This window comes from Camelus bactrianus, chromosome 11 (assembly GCF_048773025.1).
Source record: "Camelus bactrianus isolate YW-2024 breed Bactrian camel chromosome 11, ASM4877302v1, whole genome shotgun sequence".
In the NCBI taxonomy this organism is placed as follows: Eukaryota; Metazoa; Chordata; class Mammalia; order Artiodactyla; family Camelidae; genus Camelus; species Camelus bactrianus.
Window position 1 is genome coordinate 16103120 of NC_133549.1, and position 12984 is coordinate 16116103.

Genomic DNA, 12984 nt, shown 5'->3' on the forward strand with positions numbered 1-12984 from the left:
CCCAGTGACTGTGCCCCTCCACGGCAAGCCGAGAAGACCACCACATCTGGGTCCTGCCTCTCCCTTCACGAGAGCGCTTTGTCACTGGTGCAGCCGAGCAGCAGCCCTCTGGGCTAGCAGAGAAGTCTGCTATGGCCAGCTAAATTGTGTGCCTTCCTCTGTGTGCCCCATACGGGGAGCTTTCTTTGGGGGACCCAGACTCTTTTGCACACACTCCCAGCCTCAGCCTGCACCACACTCCAAGCCCTGAGGCTGCCCCTGCGTGGTCAGCCCCAGTCCTCCCCCCAGGTCCGACCTCGAAGCCCGAGCTCCGGCACCCCGTCCCAGCCCACACCAGCTGGCTCACGCCTTGGGCCGGGGACCGTGTGGACCAGCTGTGCTGACTTCTCTCAGCTCTGCCCACCAAGCGGCTGCTGCTCCCTCCTCCAGCCTCTGCAGCCCCCTCTGCCTGGCTGACCTCCCGGCTGGAGGGGGGCTTCCCAGGGTGAGGGTGCCTGTCCTCCTGTGGCTGTCTCCCCAGGGTGGGGGCAGGGGCAGGTCCTGGCCTGACGTCCTTGCTCTTTTCCTCTTCTCCTGCCTGGTTTTGTGAACGCTTCCCGTGGAGTTCCAGTGGCACAAGGTCTTCTGCCAAAGCTGAGCAGGTCTCCTGTGAGGACTGCTCCACACATAGATGCATTTTGATGTGTCCGTGGGTGCGGGTGGGCTCCATGTGCTTGTTTCACCGTCTCGATGCCCCTCCTCACACTTGTGATTTATCTTCTGCTGAGTTGTACCTTTTAGCAGCGTCAACATAGCTTGTGCCCTCTGACAGCTGTTGCCACGTGTTTTTTGGTGGCTGTCCATCCTAGCATTTCAAGCACCTCAATGCCATTTTGTTCTTGAGAAACGCCTTGTCTACACCCTATAGTTCTGACATAGACTAAACCTCCTTTTCAGCAGGAGAATTATCGGTCACACTTACTCTGACTGTCGCTAAGTGCGGCTTTATGAAACAAAGCGTCCTTTCCCTGTGGTTTCCTGGACTTGCCCTGTTCTGTCCCTTCCTTTCCTCCTTGATGCTTTGGCGTCCCTCTGTCCTCTGGTTATTCTACTGGTGATCACCGTCAAGTGTGAAAGTACACTTAGACATATTCGCTTACAGAGTTAATCAGTACCTCTTGATCTGAATAAAAAGAGACCCTTCACATATTTATCTTCTCTACATCCATGCAGTATACCACCCCACCCTAACTTCCAGGAATTTTAGTTTTATAATATTAGTTTTAAATTTGTTCAAAAATATTTTCCCCTATTTTTGTGAGTCTACCTTTGCGATTGCATTAATACTTAAACCCATCCTAATAGGTGATTATTTGCATTCAAATAAACCCTTTGCTGGTCTCTGCCTGTTAATTCAACATCGTATCTTACCTTTCTTGGATTCCTGCTTCTAAATGGGTAAAGTCTCCTACCCTCGTGGTGTTACAGGGAAAGGATGGGCCACATGTTTGGAATTCCCCGGAGCCTTTTCCCCTCAAGACGCTTGCTGGGCTGTAGCGCCGCACAGGCTCCGTGACCCCCTCCACGGGGCCGAGCTCTCCTTAGTGGTCGGTTGTGTGATCACAGTGTTTCTGGTCAGGCTGCTTAGTGTGCTGACTCTCCCTTCCGTTCTGCTCACAAGAAGGATTCATACATCCCACAAGCTCCTTAAAAGGCAAGTTGGTAGCCATGACTCCTTGTACCAGAAAAGTAACAAGTAGAAGAATATTACTTCTTGGGGCACCCAAAAGGCTGTGGACAAGCAAGGAGTGACTGGAGTAGAGATGGAGTTGAAATATGCTCAGAAGAGTTGATTTAAAGGAAGCCATCTGGAAATTCCCCTACTTCACGGTAAAAGGTTTGAGAACACCCGAATGGATATGCAGGCAGACAAGTATGTAACCTTTAATGATCTCTGGGCTAAAAAGAAAGACCTTGACAAAAGCCAAAGTCTCTTCCAAGTAAAACAGCAGCAGAGAACACACAACCCTCTGGCGTCCAAAGGGCCAGCCGGCTTGGCCCAGGAACAAAGGTGTCACATCAAGGGGACTGGGGACCACACACATGTTCTCTTATCTGCCAGTTGGCTCTGCTCTTATCTCTGAGCTGCTGTTTCTCGGGGAGCAAGCAGCACTGCTTTCCTGCCTGCCAACGTGTCAGCCCTGCTGGGTGGAGGAAGGAGCCCTCCTAAATTCGGTGCAGGTGGCTTCGGCTTAGCAAGACTCCAAAAGAGATGCCAGCGTGCCGCGGTGGTGGGGGTGCTTGGCAGCGAGGGCAGTGGTGCCTGCGGAGGATGGACGGACCCAGAGGGAGGACCGGCCTCTGTGGGGCCCACCAGAGGGCGCCAGAGAGGAAGAAAGAGGAAAAAGCCTAAAGCAACGTTGTCCCTTTTCATCTTCAGTATCGTATTTCACACGTTGAAAAGAAAGTATGAGGGTTCCATGTCTACATCATAAGGTCCAGCCCAGTGCTGACCCAGGACTGCCACCTCCCCTCCGCCTGCGTCTGCCCACCTCCATCCTGCCCTGGCCACTGTCCCAAGTCTGCCTTCCATATTCACTGCAGTTTTCTTTCTTGTGTTTTCATATTGTTTCATTTTTCTTATTTTCAAATTTCTGGAAGTGATTCTGTTGCTACCCCTCTGAGTCCTGTGGGCTGTGGCTGCCGGTCGCTGACTTCACGGCTTGTCCACCACCCATCAGATGAGTCCCATGGTTTTGCTGCTCAGAGGCTTTTCTCACAAGTGCTGCCTGGAGCACCATGCAGAACACCTCCAGGCCAGGCGCGTGCAGGGGCGACGGGATCCATGACAACACTTCACTTCTTACCTTTGAACCCATTTAACTCTCACCAGCCTGTCCACCTGGTCCTGTTGAGTCAGAACGCTTACTACTAGTGGGTTTCTAAATCTTTGCCCACCGAATGGGCGTAAAATGGCATTTAATTCTGGTGCCAATTTGCATTTCTCTGATCCTGAAAGTAGAGAATTATTCATCAAAATTGTGTCCTACTCATGAAAGGCAGGTTGTGAGAGGCCTAGGATGATGGTCACAGGCTGTATGAGGCCAGGTGGAATGTGGACAGGTCGCGTGAGGTCCACGCAGATCAGGAGACAGGCCATGTGATGCCAGCCAACCAGCTGCAGGAGGCAGAGGGAGGGGTCTTTTGGGTCAAGATGAAGGAAGCTGAGGAAAGTGGCAGGTTAGCTGGCTTGAAGACCAGGGCCCGGCCATGTAATGATAGAGGGCCTGTGCACAGACCACAGAAGGTGAAGGCAGTGGTGGGGGCAGTGAAACAGACCCAGTCAGTGTATGCCAGGTTGGGACACTAGGGAGAGCTGAGTTGAGAAAGGCCTCGAGGCAGTCTTAGGGTCAGGTTCCTGGGGGTCAGCAGGGGTGGTGAGTCATTTACCTGGAAGCAGGAAGAGCCCCTCCCAGGACCTGGGACCACTGTTCTGCAGCTGAGGCCTTATCGGGTACACAGGGCCCCAGCCCCAGGATAACTGCTCCACAAGGAGATAGTCAGCTCTCCCTCCTCCAAGCTGGTCTCAGGGCAAAGCTGGGGACTGCAGGCTGAGCAGGGTTTGCACGTCACCATTAACGTCTAGAAAGGGGGATGAGTCTCCCCAGGGCGTGCTTGACCTCTGTGTTCCTCAGAGAGTAGATTCGGGGATTCAGGGTGGGGCTCAGCGCCGTGCAGAGCACTCCTGGCACTTTGCTTCTCTTGGGGTTGTCGCTGGAGGCCAGGCTGATGCAGGTACAGAGCACGGCCGAGTAGTGCACGGGGACCACCAGGAGGTGGGCGGAACAGGTGGAGAACGCCCGCTGCCTGCCCGCGGCCAAGCGGATGTGCAGGGCGCTGGTGGTGATGCAGCCGCAGGACGCCAGGGTGAGCAGGAAGCTCGCGACTCTGTAGAAGGCGTCGGCCATGATGCTGTTCATGAGTGTGGGGCTGCAGGAGAGCAGCAGGAGCAGGGGATCTCGCAGAAGTGTGTGAGGACATCGGGGCCTCAGACGGACAGCCGTGCCATCAGCCCAGTGTGCACAGAGGCACTGAGGGCGCAGACGACCCACGTGCCGTGGCCAGCGTCCGGCACAGCTGCGGGCTCACCCTGGAGCCGTGGGGCAGTGGGTGGCAGGCAGCCACATAGCCGTCATAGGCCATGGCTGTCAGCAGCAGCAGCTCGGAAGTCGTGGACCAGACCAGGAAGAAGAGCTGGGTCGTGCAGCCCGGGAAGGAGATGGTGTCTTCCTCGGAAGCCAGGCTTGCCTGTGCCTTGGGCAGCACAGACGAGATGCAGACAAAGTCCATGGTGGCCAGATTGCACAGGAAAAAGTACATGGGGCAGCGGAGGCTGGCACTGTAGCTGACCACAGTGATGGTCACAGCGTTGCCCGCGAGCGCCACGGCATACAGGGAAAAGCAGCAGCCGAAAAGGAGCAGCTGCAGCCCTGGATGCGACGAGAAGCCCTGAAGCACACGCTCTGTCACCAGCGTCTGACTGGACTTTGCGGCCTGGCTGGGAGCAGCTCCCAGGCCCTTCTCCATGTGTGCACAGCCCTCTGACAAGAGATTATGTGAAGCTGGCATCAGACTTCTCCCAGGTGACCTAGTGGAACACAGCCTGCTCTTGGACGGGGAAGGAGGGACCCGACTCCACACGGGAGCCCGAGTTTTTCCTTCCCCTCCACCCCAACACTCTACTGAAAGCCACGTATCTTCATTTACTTCTTTTATTTCCCACCTTGAGAAGCTCTACCCTCTAGATGTGTGCTGTGGGGACCAGCCCCATCCTTGCCTTCCCTACAGGTGAGCCACGTGGAGCCGGTTCCAGTTACCATGGCAACGTGGCTGTGCCTCTCCCCCACCCCAAGTGCTCCCCCCTCCAGCCCCATCTCTGGTGGACACACTGCTCCTTTTCAGCTGTTCCAAGTGGGCCCAATTCTCCTCTCCCCTCCAATGTATGCGATTCCTTGTGGCTGGTCATTCCGCATCTTTTCTGCACCCACTCTCCCTGTGCTCCAGGGTTACTCCTGTGGTTGATACTGCCCTCTCTCTGACATCACTCGTATCTACCACTCCAGAGACCCCCTCCAAACCCCAGACCTGTGAACCCCAAGCTCTGCCTTGAGCTACAGTCCTTTCAAACTCAACACCCAAACCTGAACCATAGGCCCTTGCCCCAAACGTGTCTGTCTTGTGGTTTTTACATCAGCACAGGGTAACTCACCCACCCTCCCAGTCACCCAGCTACCCAGAGTCCTGAGTCTAGGCTCTGTGGCCGTGGGGCCTCCCTGGGCCAAGTCAAGCTTTAGCTCCTGGCCATAGGAGGCTGTGAGAATACATTTGTTCAGTGAACCAGTGATGGTCTTCCTACCTTTCATCCACTGGTCCCCGAGGCCTGCTGGCAAAGCTGTCTGCACAATGCTCACAGACACTCCCGCCTCCCATCCACAGTTATGTATTTACCTCCTGGATGGCCAATTTTCTCCTCCAACACCCTTCCATATGCTCCCCACTGATCCACGGTGATGCCCTAGGAAGAAAACCTGATCCTGGCACTTCATTGCCCTCCCTGAAGCTGACTGATACGTACCAGAGCCCCCAAGTGAGTCTGGTGCTCATCGTCTAGAGACAGCCCCAGGGGCCCCCTTGCAGGGTTTCTCATGAGTCATCGGTACCCTGCTAATCCGGGACCCCGGGACCCTGGCATGTGCCGGCCCTTCACTTGGCTCCTTCCATGGAAATGCCATTTGGTTTCCACCTCATCCACTGCTCAAGGCAAAAGGGAGCTCAGCCTTCAAGGTGTATCACAGCAGGACCCGCTCGGGGAAGCCCACCTCCTCCCCGCTTGCTGCACAGGAGTTTTGCTGCTCAGTTTCCATCACAGCCCTTGAAATGCTCCAGTGTGCTTTCAAGGACTGACTCTCTTCTCGAAAGGATTCTCCACAGTAGGGGCCACAGCCCATTTTTCTTCCTATCTCAGTGCCGACCTGAGTTCAAACAACAAAGAGTGCTTCTCACTCAAGGTTTGAATAATGAATGAACGAGTGACTTTCCTGACCAGCCTGGGCTCTTCACTGACCCCAAATGCCATCCTTACTAGTCAAGGGATTTAACTAGAGAGTTTCAACCAAGGGCATCGGGAACTATGAAATCATTGGAACCGATGGAGGCAGATCCCTGGCACCTCTGGAGACCACACCGTGGTGGCTTCAACACAGAAGGCAGGGTTCTGCTGCTGCTGCCACCTCACTGCCACCCCCCGCCCCATCTGCGCTGAAGGTGCATGGATGCCGGCTCTGGCCCACGCAGGCAGTATGCCCATCTGACCGTGCTTCCTTGCCGTCACAGAAATAGAAAGATGCTTCCGTCTCGTCACTACTGGGAAATCTCACAGCAGCACCTCTCACCAGCAAAATCTAAGTCACAACAAGAACCCTAACCAAAGGAAATCTAGGAACTCCAGTGTCTGCATCACAGTCCATAGGGTACAGGCACAGAAGTGGGCAGGCAGGTTCTGCCTCCAGCAGCGACAGTGCAGTGGTCACACTGGCCATTCTGCAGCTAACAATCATAATCCTTAGTCAAAATGTTCAAACAGCCATTTGAAGGCATCGAAGAGCACTTAAACAGAGGTGGATGTCGGGCTGGGGTCCACTTTGGGAGGGGGGTCTTTCTGGACATTTCTGTTTTACGGCTTCTCACCTGAGGCTACTCCCAAGCCCGTGAAGATGTGGGTCCTGTAGAAGGCAAGCTGAAGTCTGAGCTGCACAGGGACTTCAGGAACCCCAACCTGGCTGGAAATGAGGTGGGAAGTCTGGAAAGGAGGGAGCCACGAAGTGTAGTGCCCCAAATCTGCACATAAAGATCCTGGCCCTGAAATGTGTGTGTGTGTGTGTGTTTAAGACTCCAGGAAAGCAACAGCTGGGAAACAGAAAGAACGGAACAGAGACTCCAGCTGCAGCCGAGAGCAGAACGAGCATGGGTTTCATTCCAACCAAGTGTGTAGAACAAAAGTCAGCCATTGGAACTCATGATCTCTACAAGGTACTGTCCATGACATCGAATACACTGAAAATAATACTGCTACATGCTGGGGGAAAAAACCAAACCAGGAAAATGTAGTCTATACACAAGTAAAAAGTAATCAATATAAACTGACCCCAGGATTTTGCACTTAGTTGATAAGAACTTTAAAACTGCTTTTATAAGTATATACAATGACTAAAGAAAAATATAATTGTAATGAATGAAGAGATACATTAACTGAGACGCCAGTTTCCCTTTATGTGATCTACAGGTTTAACGTAATCTCAGTCATAATCTCGGCAGCCTTTTTTTAAACAGAAATTGACAAGCTAATTCTAAAATTTATATGGAAACGAAAAGGACATAGAACAGCCAAAATAGTCTTGAAAAGACCAGATTTGGAGGACTTACACTTTCTAACCTCAGCACTTAACAAGCTACTCTCATTAAAATAGTTTGACTTTCGCATTAGGATAGACAAATCAATGAAACAAATCAATAGAATGAGTATCAAAAAGTAGACACACACACATACGTGCAGTCAAATGATGTTTTAATTAGTTGCTAAAGGTGTAATGGCAAAAGGAAAGGCTTTTCAACAAATGATGCTGGGAGTACTGGAATTGCAAATTTAAAAGACAGACAGCAACCCCTCCTTACACTGTACATAACAGTGGATCCAAGATTACTCACAGGCCTAAGAAAAGGTAAAATTATAAAGTTTTCATACGTAAACCTTGGATAAAAGTTTTGCCACCTGGGACTAGGCAAAATGTCTCACACAAGACACAGAAAACACTAACAATAAACAGTTCATTGATAAATTGGACTTCATCAGAGTCAACGCCTTCTGCTCATCAAAAAGCACTACTAAAAAGTGCAGAGAAAACCACAGCTGGAAGGAAACATATAGCCGACTTAAAACTTCTACAGACTATCGAAACCTCCTACAACTGAAAAATAAAATCACAAAGCTCAATACACAAAACAAGACATGTGGATGGCGGGTAGTACCTAAAAGTGTTCTCAACAGCGTCAGTCATCAGGGGAATGCAAATTAAAATCACAGTGCGATTCAGAGACCCACAACACAGATGAAGGCTGGTGAGGACCCGGAACGATCAGGATTCATGTTGCTAGGAACGACGTCACATTATACACCACTCTGGGAAACAGTTTCTCAGGAACTAAATGTACACGAACCTTATGCCACAGTGATGTTGTTCCCAGGTATCTACCAGAGAAAAATGAAAAGCTATGCGCTTGAGAACTTTTGATTGAGAATATTCAAGGCACCTTTATTCATAATAGCCCAAATCTGGAACATCAACAAGAAAATGGATTGACAAACCGAGGTATATTCGTAAATTTGAACATTGCCACAGAAAGGATTGAACTAAATACACAACACTGTTGAATCTCAAAACCAAAGGGAACGAAGGACAGGCTGGTCTCAAAGAAAATATAATATGTGACTCTATTTGTAAGACATTCTAGAACAGGCAAAGTTGATCTATGACAGAAAAAATGAGGTCTGTGCTTGCCCTTGAGGGCCTGGATGGGGCTGACCACGAAGGAGCAGTGCAGAACTCCTGGGTCAAGGAAAGTCCTGCGTTTGACAGAGTTGGGTTACGTAGCACAAGCAATCGTCAAAACAGTCAAAAGGTTAATGTGGATGCATGCGTTTCATTCTACGTAAATTTGCCTTAACAACTGCAAAGAAAGTCTAAATTCAGTTATTACCTTTGCTTTGAACGATGACATAGGTTATCCACCCTGAAACTACTTTCTGTGTGTCCCAGGCCTCAGCAAATGTGTAAGTCTATTGAGTGTGATGGGAGCCACTGTTGGGAAAAGTCGTCCAACTAGGAGGCCTTGAGCGTGTGCTGTTAGAGTTGGAAACATCACAGTGAACTCATGTTTAAGAAGTAGCTCTTTGACGTATAATTTGAGAAGTTTTCACCTGTGTTTATACCTGTGAAACCATCACCACTGTCATGTGAATTCACATTTTACTGGATAGACAAGTATAGGAGTAAGTGTGACTGTTTATATGTGACACCCACACACACCTTCCTACCTGCGTCCACTGAGAAAACTTGAGACAAGGACAGCAGAGGAGCCGTGAGCATCCAAACATCTGTTCCTAAAGAACAGTCCCCAGTAAAAGGGCCGGGGCCAGTTCCAGGACTAGGGCGAAGAAACTACAAGATGGGCTCAGAATAGCTTTTTTGGGGGGCCAAAAACTAGGCAACTGCTTAAGGAATTGCTCACAATATATCACAAGAAGGTAGAACCAGCCTGGCAGGGTTCCAGCTGGTAAAATATGAGCCAATTTGAGAATGATAGTAAAGGACTAAACTCCACTGAGTGAATTCCATGAATCTGTATCTGCATTAATAAATCTGGGAGAAGAGAAATGCAGTAGTGAGTATCAGGGGAAAGGGACACACGCATCACCAGTCACTGCTGAAAATCGGTGGGTGAGGAAAAGCTGGACCAGACAAAGGGCTTTTACAAAGTCTCTAAGTCTTCCGCATGGATTACTTGCTAATTGCAGAGGGAAAAACAGTGACTTTCCTCTGATTATCTGCACCGAGTGGTCATGGCTGAGTCCGCTGACGTGGGGGAAACTTCCAGCCCTGATGCGTACTAAGGAGTGTGTCCCAGTTTTCTCTAGGATCGCTGTGGAAGCCGCATCACAGGTTGTAAGGGATCTACCGGGAACTTCACCCCAGTGGACACTGGCCACCCCTGCCTGAACCTGGCCTGTGAGGCTGCCTTGCTCTGGTCGACCCACCTGCTGAAATCCATGTGTTCTCTGTGTGATACTTCATATACCCTGTAGGGAAGATTAGAATGGCTCTTTTAAAAAAAATTCAATAATCGGTCAGATTCCTGTCCACTGGCCTGAACAAAGACTACTTTGATGCCTTTCTTGCCTGCTGGCATGAGAGGTATTTTATCCCTTTATTTCAGATATGGGAACTGACATCCAGAGGGGATAAGTCATGTGCTCCCCCCCCCCACAGCACACGCAGGACCAGGCAAAGCGTTCCCTGGCTCCACACTGAGGGCCCTTCCCACGCATCCAGGCTGTTCTCCGGGAGCAGGGCCAGGGCTCTGAAATGCCCATCCAGAGAAGGGCAGAGCTGGGCTTGTGAGGCTGCCCCACGTAAGAGAGGATGCTGAAGGTGCAGAAATGATGAGACAGGAAGGGGCAGGGCACAGCCACTCAGGGAGCGCCACAGCAACTAACATCAACACGGTGAAAGGTTCAGCCCCCAGCAGGCCTTGAGGCTCAGGATGGTGGGAGACTTGACTTCCAGCAGATCTTGAGCTGCATTACACGCCCACTGTAATATAAGCATGGTGAATAATATGCCCACAGGCACCACGGCAGTCCCAAGGCTAGTGCAAAAGGTCAAAGAGTGGGAAATGGCCAACTTCCTGGGAACCCCAGCCCCCTCCCCAGACCACTTAGACTGGTCCTTCCACTTATTTGCATATGAAGCTTCTAAAGGCCATAAAAAAGGGCAACACTGCCCCTCAGGGCCACCCCTCTCTCTCTCTACCCCGCACCACCATTTGGAGCCGGCCCGCACTCTGTTCGTGGGGTGTGCACCTACTTTTAATCTGAGCACCCACCCCCACACCTCGTGGCCTTTCTCTTGCCTTTCAGTGTATCTCTCTGAATAAATCTACCTTCACTCAACTGTGGCTCGCTCTTGACTTCTTTCCTGAGCGAAGCCAAGGACCCACACTTGGCAGGGCACGTCCCAGCAACTCAACCGAAGCCTGGGACATGGCCCTTCTTGTGCCCCACGTCCGTTTTTCCTGCATCAATGAGGCAGTGTTTTCATGAGGGCTTGGAGCAGCCTCACAACAGCCCACAGGCAGTGAGAAGGAAAACGATTTTGGCAGGCTCGACTTCCACACCCGTGAGAGCTGAGACCCAGCCAGAATTTGCTGCCTTCGAGCTGCGTTGTGTCCCAGGCTGAGATGCCTCCAGGGCCTCATCAGCCCCAGTGTGGAAGCTCCGTGCCCCACTCTACAACCATGGCCCTATTATCACACGTCTAGCCCCTCTGAACTTTCTCTCTTGACTGATTTTAAGGTCAAAGGGCAGCGATAATTTATTTAGGTGGCTTTCAGTCATCCAAGTGCTGACTCTGCTGCAGGGGGCTTGGCCAGCACTGGTGTGACTGGGTCAATATTTTCCCCTAATTGGGAGGCCTCAAATGCTGGTCTGTTGATGCAGGGGCAGGGGCTGCTGTCTGTGACAGTTTCTCATGGTTCTCTCTGGAGGCTGTGGCTGAATGAGAGGATGCCAAAGGCTTGTCTAGTCATGGATTTGGATGTTAGATTCTTCAAAGTTTCTTTGTTTCATTTCAAAAGCAGTATTATCAGCAAAGCAGGCAAGTGAGAAAATCAGGTTTTGGACATAGGGTGAAAATAACATATACAAATAAATTCACTAGTCATGAAGATAAAGATTGACTTATGCTTTTTACATAATGAACATAACACCAGACTTTTCCAATGTATCTGAAGGAGAATTAATAAACCGGCGCACTTAGGCTAACAGATCGCTTATTCTCATGCTTGCCCTTAAAACGGTGGTCAACTAACCACCGTTTAGTTGGTTGCTACTCACAGATCCAGGCCCACTGTTAAAATAAAGCTATTAATTTTACTGTTTCTACTTTATTCCTATAATCAAAAGTAATAATCATGCTTGGCCTCTGAATCGTTCTCCAGAGAGAAGGTCATGGGACTGTAACCTTACAAAATTGCCTGAATTACCAAGACCCTGCCTTGGGCGCTTTTAAGATAAAGGGATAGAGTGACAACCACTGGCCTCTATAGAATCGGCCACCTGGAGACACCGTGACGCCACTCTGAGTCTTAGAAGAAGAAAATAATTCTGTTGATGATTGTGGATGCTTTATTGTTTGAGCTGTGGCTACATAGCCACCCTGCCCCATCCCCAAGGTGGGCTCACAGTCTTGAAGGCACTAGCCAGCCATCAGTCCCCTCTGCCTGGCAAAGCAGTAAAGCTGCCTCTTTCTTCTAAACTCTAAGATCCTGTCTCTGACTTTCAGTTCCCCTCATCAGGCACGGGGGCCGATCTTTCTGCAACATATCCTTATCTTTGATTAATCACTTCCAAAAACACTTGAAGAAGTATTAACTCACTTAGAATGTGGTTCCATAACTCCACACTATGTTTCAAGAACTGTGGCAAAACTCCATTTTCATTGTGAAATAAATATTTGTTCTCCTAACGATTCAGAGGGTGGAATGGCCATGCTTAACTCACCTTTGTCTGCTCACAGCAGCCTTGGTGGATACTTGGAAGGCAGCTTGAGACAAAAGAAGCACTGCAGTGACCACATGCCCTCTGTCCTGCATGAGGTGAGTCTCCTGACTACACCTCTGGGCTGAGGTTCAACTGACCTTCAAGTAAACCTCTGTGCTTCCAAGATCAAGGGCAGGTGTTCGTCCTGGGGACGCTAGGGCGGCAAACTCAAAGAGAAAGCCCTCAGGGACAATTAAATGTGGCTCAAGGGCTCATGGGCAAAGCTTCCTACCAATTACATGTTGCAGAGATACTCAAGCAACAAGAGCTTCCCACTGTAAGGGCAAGGTCAGCCATTCCCTGAAGACTGTCTCTCCAGCAGCACCCCCACCGCCACATTCTCCTTCAATGCAAAGCCATTACAGCCTCACACCTGTGTGGAAGTTTTCCTATGTTCAGACCAATTCAACTGAGGTTCTTTTGTCTTAATTATGCTAATCTACTAATCAAATAATCTACAAATAATCTACTAATCTACTAATCTAATCTACTAATAATACATCATATTAAACTTATTCGTGATAATATGGATCTTTTCCTAAAGTATTTTTGTATCCTTTTACATGTATTAT

The 12984-nt window shown here is 50.1% G+C and overlaps 1 pseudogene; it reads right to left on the bottom strand.

Annotated features, from left to right (window-relative positions):
- Positions 1-3614: 3614 nt before the first annotated feature.
- On the bottom strand, positions 3615-4566 carry LOC105067431 (olfactory receptor 13A1-like; annotated as a pseudogene).
- Positions 4567-12984: the final 8418 nt, after the last annotated feature.